Source organism: Arachis duranensis, chromosome 9, assembly GCF_000817695.3.
Source record: "Arachis duranensis cultivar V14167 chromosome 9, aradu.V14167.gnm2.J7QH, whole genome shotgun sequence".
Taxonomy (NCBI): domain Eukaryota; kingdom Viridiplantae; phylum Streptophyta; class Magnoliopsida; order Fabales; family Fabaceae; genus Arachis; species Arachis duranensis.
The window spans coordinates 17,999,442-18,007,186 of NC_029780.3; the positions used below are offsets into that span (position 1 = coordinate 17,999,442).

At 40.9% G+C, this 7,745-nt stretch overlaps 1 non-coding gene across 1 annotated transcript; it reads left to right on the forward strand.

The window, feature by feature from the left end:
* The first annotated feature begins 7,111 nt into the window (after positions 1–7,111).
* LOC127741786 (small nucleolar RNA R71) lies at positions 7,112–7,218 on the forward strand. The gene has a single exon (XR_008002991.1). It is a non-coding gene; the product is annotated as a small nucleolar RNA R71 (small nucleolar RNA).
* Positions 7,219–7,745: the final 527 nt, after the last annotated feature.

The following is a 7,745-nucleotide window of genomic DNA, read 5'->3' on the forward strand; positions in this document are numbered from 1 at the left end:
CTCCTCTAAAATTTATCAACCGCCAATTCCTTGGTCAATTAATTCCAATTAGAGGTTGAAGTTCAATTCTAGTTATATGCCACAGAAATCCTAATTACCCAAATATAAGGGGATTATATGTCACGTATCCCATTAAATCCAGATAAATTAGAAATTTAGGAGAATATGTTTTCAAGCTATTGTTCAAGTAAATATCTTTTCCAAGTTATACAAGAACTTAATTAGAAAGAGGGTTATACTTCCGTTCCACCCAATTTCATAAAATAAAGAACAAAAATAATTTTTGAAATATAAATCAGTACAAGAATTAAAATAGAAAAAACCAAGAAACAGAATCAATCCATACAATAGACATAGCTCCTAACCTTAATAGTGGAGGTTTAGTTGCTCATAGAAAAGAGTAAAAACTAGGATTCTGGTAAACTGTGAATTTTTGGCATGAGATGGAATAATCTCCAGAAGAAAATTTTCTCTTTTTTATATCTAATCCTAATTAATTTAAAATCTATTTTCTAAAATTAGAATAATATCTTTTCCTATTTTAAAATAAAATTTAAATTTAAATCAGAATTAATTAAATAATCCGCGCCTTGTAACGTGGAGACCACTTGGTTTCCTAGGATCCACGCCTAACTTCATGCTGTTCACCACACAAGGCACCTAACTTGAACTGAAGAGGAGGCAATGCGCTTTACTTAAGATGGGAGTGTGCCTTATTTGAAGGATAGCAAATGTTGCGTGTTGTTGTTGTTTCTTGCGCCTAACTTGAGAAATCTCAAGTTAGGCGCAGCCTTGGCAGAGCTTCTTGGACGTTCTTCTTTCATCCTTGCGCCTAACTTGAGAAATCTCAAGTTAGGTGCAACCTTGGCTGCACTGGTGGGAAAGAAGTATGAACTATTATATATCGTTGGAAAGCTCTGGAAGTTAACTTTCCAACGCCACTAAAATCACGTTCATTGGACCTCTGTAGCTCAAGATATTTAGGTTTGAGTGCAGAGAGGTTAGGGTTAACATCATCATTCGCCTTCTTCTCTTTTTCTGCAGAAACTCCATCAAATCTAGCCAAATGCTACCTAAAATAAATAGAATTGCACACGACTCAAAGTAGCATCCATAGTGGCTAAAAGAATAATTAATTTCTAATTAAACTCAACAAATTGAATGCAATTCACTAGGAAAAGATAGGAAAGATGCTCACGCATCATAACACCAAACTTGAATTGTAGCTTGTCCTCAAGCAACCAAACTAATATAGGCTTAGGATATAAATTTGCATGAGAGTGTGAGTTCGATTAAGCTCATGTCTCTTCTTATAGTGGGGTTTACCACTGCAATCTTGAATAGTTTTGGCATCCCACTCTCCTTTGAATAAGAAGGATGTCACTGTCATTCGGAATTAGAATCCGGAGAATATTATGAATTCTCTAATCTTTTGTACTTCAATTTAATCCTTGAACACAACAAATTTCCTTTGATTCTCTTTTCTTTGGTGCTTTGCACTTTGAGCCTAGCCGTGACTTTAAATGTTTTGTCTCAGACTTCACTTGACACAAAAATACCACAAGCACTTAACTGGGGAACTCTTTTTAAGTTCTGATTTTTCTTTTAGTTACTCCCAGACAGTGGTGCTCAAAGCCTTTGGCATACTCTGTTAAATGCAATTGATCTCGACTCTTAGTGTTCTGTCTCAAGGATTACTTGACACAATCACACTACAAGCATATGACCAGGGAAATAACTCTTTGAGCTTTTAATCATGTCTGACCTCCCTAGTCATTGATGCCCAGAGCCTTGGATCTTGCTTTTATTTTTTTCTTCTCCTGTTTCTTTTGCTTCAAGGATTAAACTTTCACTTATTGTAGAGAATTCATAATAGTTTTCTAAATTCCTGTTCCTTATACATCAACATTCTTTGATTCAAATTCAGATATGCACTGTTCATATCATGCATTCAGAATCACAAAAAATACCACCACATTTAAGTAAATAAGACTACTCTTAGTTATGACTCAATTTCTCATGTAATATATCACTTCTTTTTCTTTTTCTTTTTAGTTTCAAGCTTAGTGAGCGGTACATGAGACATTCTTCAATTAAAGCAAATAACAGAATTTTTTTTTGAAAAAAATAGCAGACTTAAACTAAAACCTAGGAACTTGAATAATAAAGGATCATGCGATAAATAAATAAAAATAACATAAAACAGGAATATATTAAAGTAATGGCAAACTATTATAGAAGGTGAAAAGAACTAGACCACCTCAATCTCTCTCGTGGGGATCTCTCTCCTTAGGATGTGCTCCATAAGGTCCTCTCAGGCTGCTATAGTCCAGTCACAGCTGATGAATCTCCTACCGCTGAAATTCCTGAGTAGCCCGCATCTCATCGAGGGTGGTGCAGAGGTGTGCCCAACGGCTGTCCTGTACCACTCTCATCTCCTCCACATACACAGTGTGCTGCTACCAGCGGCTGTCGTTCGTGACTCTCATCTGCTCAATGGAGGTGGTGAGCTGCTGCCAATATTCCTGAGGAGGGTCATGCTGCTGTTCTTGAGGTGGTGGCTGATCCTGCTGAGCTTCATCCTCAACCTGCTCTTCCATGCGGGCTCTGTGCTGTTCTATGGGTCTCCATTCTCTTCTTTGTAATTGGTTTCTCAATAGAGATGGGGAAATTATTCTCCATCCTTACCCCTGCTGCTTCACACAGGTGGTAAATCAAATGTGGGAATTCGAGACTAGCTTTCTTATAGGGGCTGGAAGCAATCTTGTATAGTTGTATATCTGCTCTGGGATAATATCCTCCACCTCCACCACTTCTCCCTGTATGATGTTGTAAATCATGACAACCCGGTCCAAAGTGCATTCGGACCGGTTGCTAGTAGGCATGATAGACCTTCGGATGAAATCCAACCATCCTTTAGCTAAAGGGACTAGATTAGAACTCTTCAAGTGATTTGGCTTTCCCTCAGCACCAAGCCTCCACTGAGAACCCGGAATGCATAATTTTTCAATGACCAGACCCAGCTCTTGATTATGGTCAATTCGCCAACTGTAACTGGGGGCTAGCCGAGGTGGACACAGTAGGTGGAGGACTTCTCTTACGCGTTTTGGAGAGAATCTAATGGTATTGCCTCTTACATAACTTTCATAAGTCTTCTCATTTACTCCCTCAACATCCTTGTATGTGATCCAGAGGTTTCCATAAAACTCTTAGACTATTAATTGCCCAACCTCTGTGTGCGGGTTACACATAAAATTCCACCCTCTGCTGTCAATTGAGACTGAATTTCCGGATAGTCATCCGGCTTCAATGCAAATCTTACTTCTGGAACCACAGGCCTCTTTATAGTATACTCATAAAAATGTTCTTCATGGAGCTTGGACCTAAATCTGTGCGTGTCATGAGAACTAGTGGCCGGCTTTTTTCCTTTTCTTTTCTTTGAAGATGTGGTAGTCTTGGGTGCCATTACAACAAAAAAACAGAAAGCAGAGTGACACAACACCAAACTTATAAATTTTTCTCGTCCCTGAGCAAACTAAAGAAATATAATGGGGAAGAAGAAAGAAAAACAGAAATTCAAATAGCAGAAAATAAAAGACAATGCTAAAAAAATATTTCCTTTTTTTGAAATATAAATCAAAAAAGAAACTAAAACAATAAAATAAAAGGGGGACAAGGGGCCAGAGGGAAGAAGGTGGTCTGTGTTTAAGGGAGGGGAATGGTATGAAGAGTTAATGCTGGGAAGGGGGTGTATGATAGGGTTTGTGGTGTGGAAGGGTTCTAGGGGGGTTGAAGTAGGGATTTAGAGGAGGTTGTGGTTGCTGATTATTGTGAGAAGGAGTGGGGCTTATATAGAAGGGTTGGGTTGAATGGTTAATGAATGAGGGGGGTAGGTGGGGGTGATCATGGGAATTAGGAAGGTTTCAAGGCTAGGGTTTGGTTGGAGTTGGGAAGGGGAATATATGGGAATGGGAAGAGGGGTGTCACGGGTTGGTGTTGGGAGGGGGGTGCTATGGTCAAGAGAGCAAGGGCTTGGGAATGCAACAAGGGCAGAGAGTCAGGCACGGGCTTGGTTTGGAGGGTTAAGGGAATATATGGGGATGAGAGGGTTATATATAGTAATATATATAAGGGGGCCAAATAAGATATGATTGGGGATAGGAGTGATAAGGTGGGGAAGGGACCATGGAAGAAGGCTGCGCCTTACTTGGTGAGAGAGGGATGAAACTCGAGCCTTACTTGGGCCCTCCTTGCACCTAACTTGGTTGAACTCCCCTTCAAGCTGTGCCTTACTTGGATCAAGGGCTTCTGACTTGGTGCTTTACTTGGTGAGAGAGGGAGGAAACGTGCGCCTTACTTGGGCCAATGAATAAGGCCTTGTGCCTTATTTGATTTTGGCTGGCGCCTTACTTGAGGCAAGGAAGTAATGCCTGCGCCTTACTTGATGGTTGGAGGCATGGACTGGCGCCTTACTTGAGGCAGGAGTGCGTCTAACTTGAATGCTTGGAAGTAAGGTGTGGGCTGTCCCGAATTGAGCTCTCCTTTCTGCGCCTAACTTGAGTGCTTGGAAGTAAGGCGTGGACTGTCCCGAATTGAGCTCTCCTGGCTGTGCCTAACTTGGAAATTCTCAAGTTAGGCGCAAACCCTCCCGAGAGTAGTGGTTCTTGATGTGTATCATGGCGCCTAACTTGGAAATTCGCAAGTTAGGCGCAGGCCCTTCCGAGGGTAATTCTCCTCTGCACATCCTGTAATTCTGTATTTTTCTTGTTTTGTAAGAACCTATTCTGTTTCAATGAAATTCTGCATGATCCAAACATATGTAAAACAAAGGAAAAACAGTAAAAATTTTGACCAAAACTAAATGAATAACAAAATCAAACCACTAGTAATTAAAACAAAGGATACAAAAACATCGGGTTGCCTCCCGACAAGCGCTTCTTTAATGTCACTAGCTTGACGGTCAGTTCTACTAATTCAGCAGATGAGCAGACCTCTGGCGATCGATCTCACCTCCAAGATAGTACTTCAATCTCTGGCCATTTACTGTAAATTTCCTGTCAGCATTCTCTTCTTGTATTTCCACATGACCATATAGTGAAGCTTTGGTAACTACAAACGGTCCTAACCACTGGGATTTCAGCTTCCCGAAAAAGGGTTTGAGCCTTGAATTATACAGAAGCACTCTTTGTCCTGGCTCAAAGATTCTGATGGCAATCTTCTTGTCATGCAATAGCTTGGTTCTCTCCTTATAGAGCTTGGCATTCTCATAGGCTGAATATCTAAATTCATCAAGCTCATTCAACTGAAGCATTCGCTTAATTCCTACAGCTTCTGAATCAAGATTCAGATACCTGATTGTCTAGTAAGCTTTATGTTCCAACTCAACTGGCAAGTGACAAGCCTTGCCATAGACCAACTGATAAGGGGACATGCCAATAGAAGTCTTGTAAGCTATCCGGTATGCCCAGAGAGCATCATCAAGCTTCCTAGACCAGTCCTTTCTTGAAACACTGGCGGTCTTCTCTAGAATCCTCTTGAGTTCCCTGTTGGAAACTTCAACCTGTCTGCTTGTCTGAGGGTGATAGGGGGTTGCCACTTTATGACGGACTCTATATCTCTGCAGAAGTGAGTCCAGCTGTCTGCTACAGAAGTGGCTTTCACCATCACTAATGAGTGTCTTTGGGACACCAAACTGGCTAAAGATATATCTCTGAAGAAAGCTCATTACCACCTTGGCATCATTGGTGGTAAAGCCACAGCTTCCACCCACTTGGACACATAATCAACTGCCACTAGAATATAGTTGTTTGAATGTGAGGGTGGAAAAAGGTCCCATGAAATCAATACCCCACACATCAAACAACTCAACCTCAAGAATCCCCTGCTGTGGCATTTCATGGTTGGTAGGGAGAATTGTGGCTTTTTCACATATGTCACAGTGCTTCATAAATTCTCTTGAATCTCTAAAGAGAGTCGGCCAGTAAAACCCGCTCTAAAGGACTTTTGTAGCTGTCCTTTCACCACCAAAGTGGCCTCCATAATCAGAACCACGACAGTGCCAAAGAATTTACTATGTTTCTTCATCTGGGACACATCTCTGGATTATACCATTTGAACACCTTTTAAAAAGGTATGGTTCTTCCCAAATGTAGTACTTTGCATCAGTCAATAGCTTTTTTACTTGTTGCCTACTGTACTCTTTTGGAATAAAATTCATGGCCTTGTAATTTGCAATGTCTGCAAACCATGGAGCCTGCTGAGTGAGGAACAATTGCTCATTCAGAAACGTCTCAATCACAGCTGTGGGTGGTTATACTCCTGCTTCAGGCTCAATTCTAGAGAGATGGTCAGCGACTTGATTTTCTGATCCTTTCCTGTCTTTTATCTCAATATCAAACTCCTGAAGGAGTAACACCCATCTGATTAATCTTCGTTTAGAGTCCTGCTTGGTTAGAAGGAACTTCAAAGCAGCATGATCAGCTTAGAATTTTCCTGCAGAGGTGGTTGTTGTTGATGAGACTAAAATTGGCAGTTATTGTGATTGTTCTGTTGGAAGCCACCCAAAGAATTATTGTTGAAATTCTAAGGTCTCTGAAGTTGGTCCCTCCACCCAAAATTTGGGTGATTTCTCCACCCCTAATTGTATGTCTTAGAATATGGATCATTATTAGGATTTCTAGGACCACTCCCCATGTAATTGACCTGTTCAGAAGAGGATTGAGCATAATCATAATGATCATTTTGCACAAAATTTCCTGTCATGTCATAAGAGACCTCTTGAGGAGGATTTTGGGTGTTGATGGCTGAGACTTGCATGCCACCCATCTGTTGAGTAAGTAGATTTATTTGCTGAGACATAAGCTTGTTCTGAGCGAGAATAGCATTAAGAGCTTCTACTTCCATAACACCCTTCTTTTGAGGAGCTTCAGAGTTCATAGGATTCCTGTTAGATGAGTATAAATATTGGTTGCTAGCAACCAATTCAATAAGCTCAATAGTCTCCTCCGGTGTCTTCTTCTTGTGCAGTGAACCACGTGCAGAATTATCTAAGCACATCTTGGACATTTCACCCAAGCCTTCATAAAAGATATCTAGTTAGCTCCATTTAGAGAACATGTCCGGAGGGCATTGCCTAGTCAGTAGCTTGTATCTCTCCCAAGCTTCATAAAGAGTTTCACCATCCTTCTGCTTGAAGGTCTGAACCTCCACCCTAAGCTTAGTCAGCTTCTTTGGTGGGAAAAATTTAGTAAGAAACTCAGTAACAACCTTGTCCCAAGTATCCAAACTCTCCTTGGGTTGGGAATCTAGCCATATCTTTTCTCCATCCCTCAGAGCAAATGGGAAGAGCATGAGTTTATACACCTCCGGGTTCACTCCATTTGTCTTCACAGTGTCACAAATCTGCAGAAAATTAGAAATAAATTGATTTGGGTCTTCTTGGGAAAGACCATGATACTGGCAGTTTTGTTGTACCAGGGTGACCAATTGTGGCTTCAACTCAAAGTTGTTCACAGCTATAGGAGGCACCACAATGCTTTTTCCATAAAGATCTGCAGTAGGAGCAGGGTAAGAGCCAAGCACTCTCCTTTGTTGCTCATTCCCATTTGGATTTGCCACATTGGCATTAGCAGCATTATTAGGATCCATAGTGGATTTTGCAGCCTTATAAAGTCTTGCTTGTTGCAAACGTCGCCTGAAAGTCCTTTCAGGTTCAGGATCAAAGTCTAAGAGAGGTTCCTTGTCTA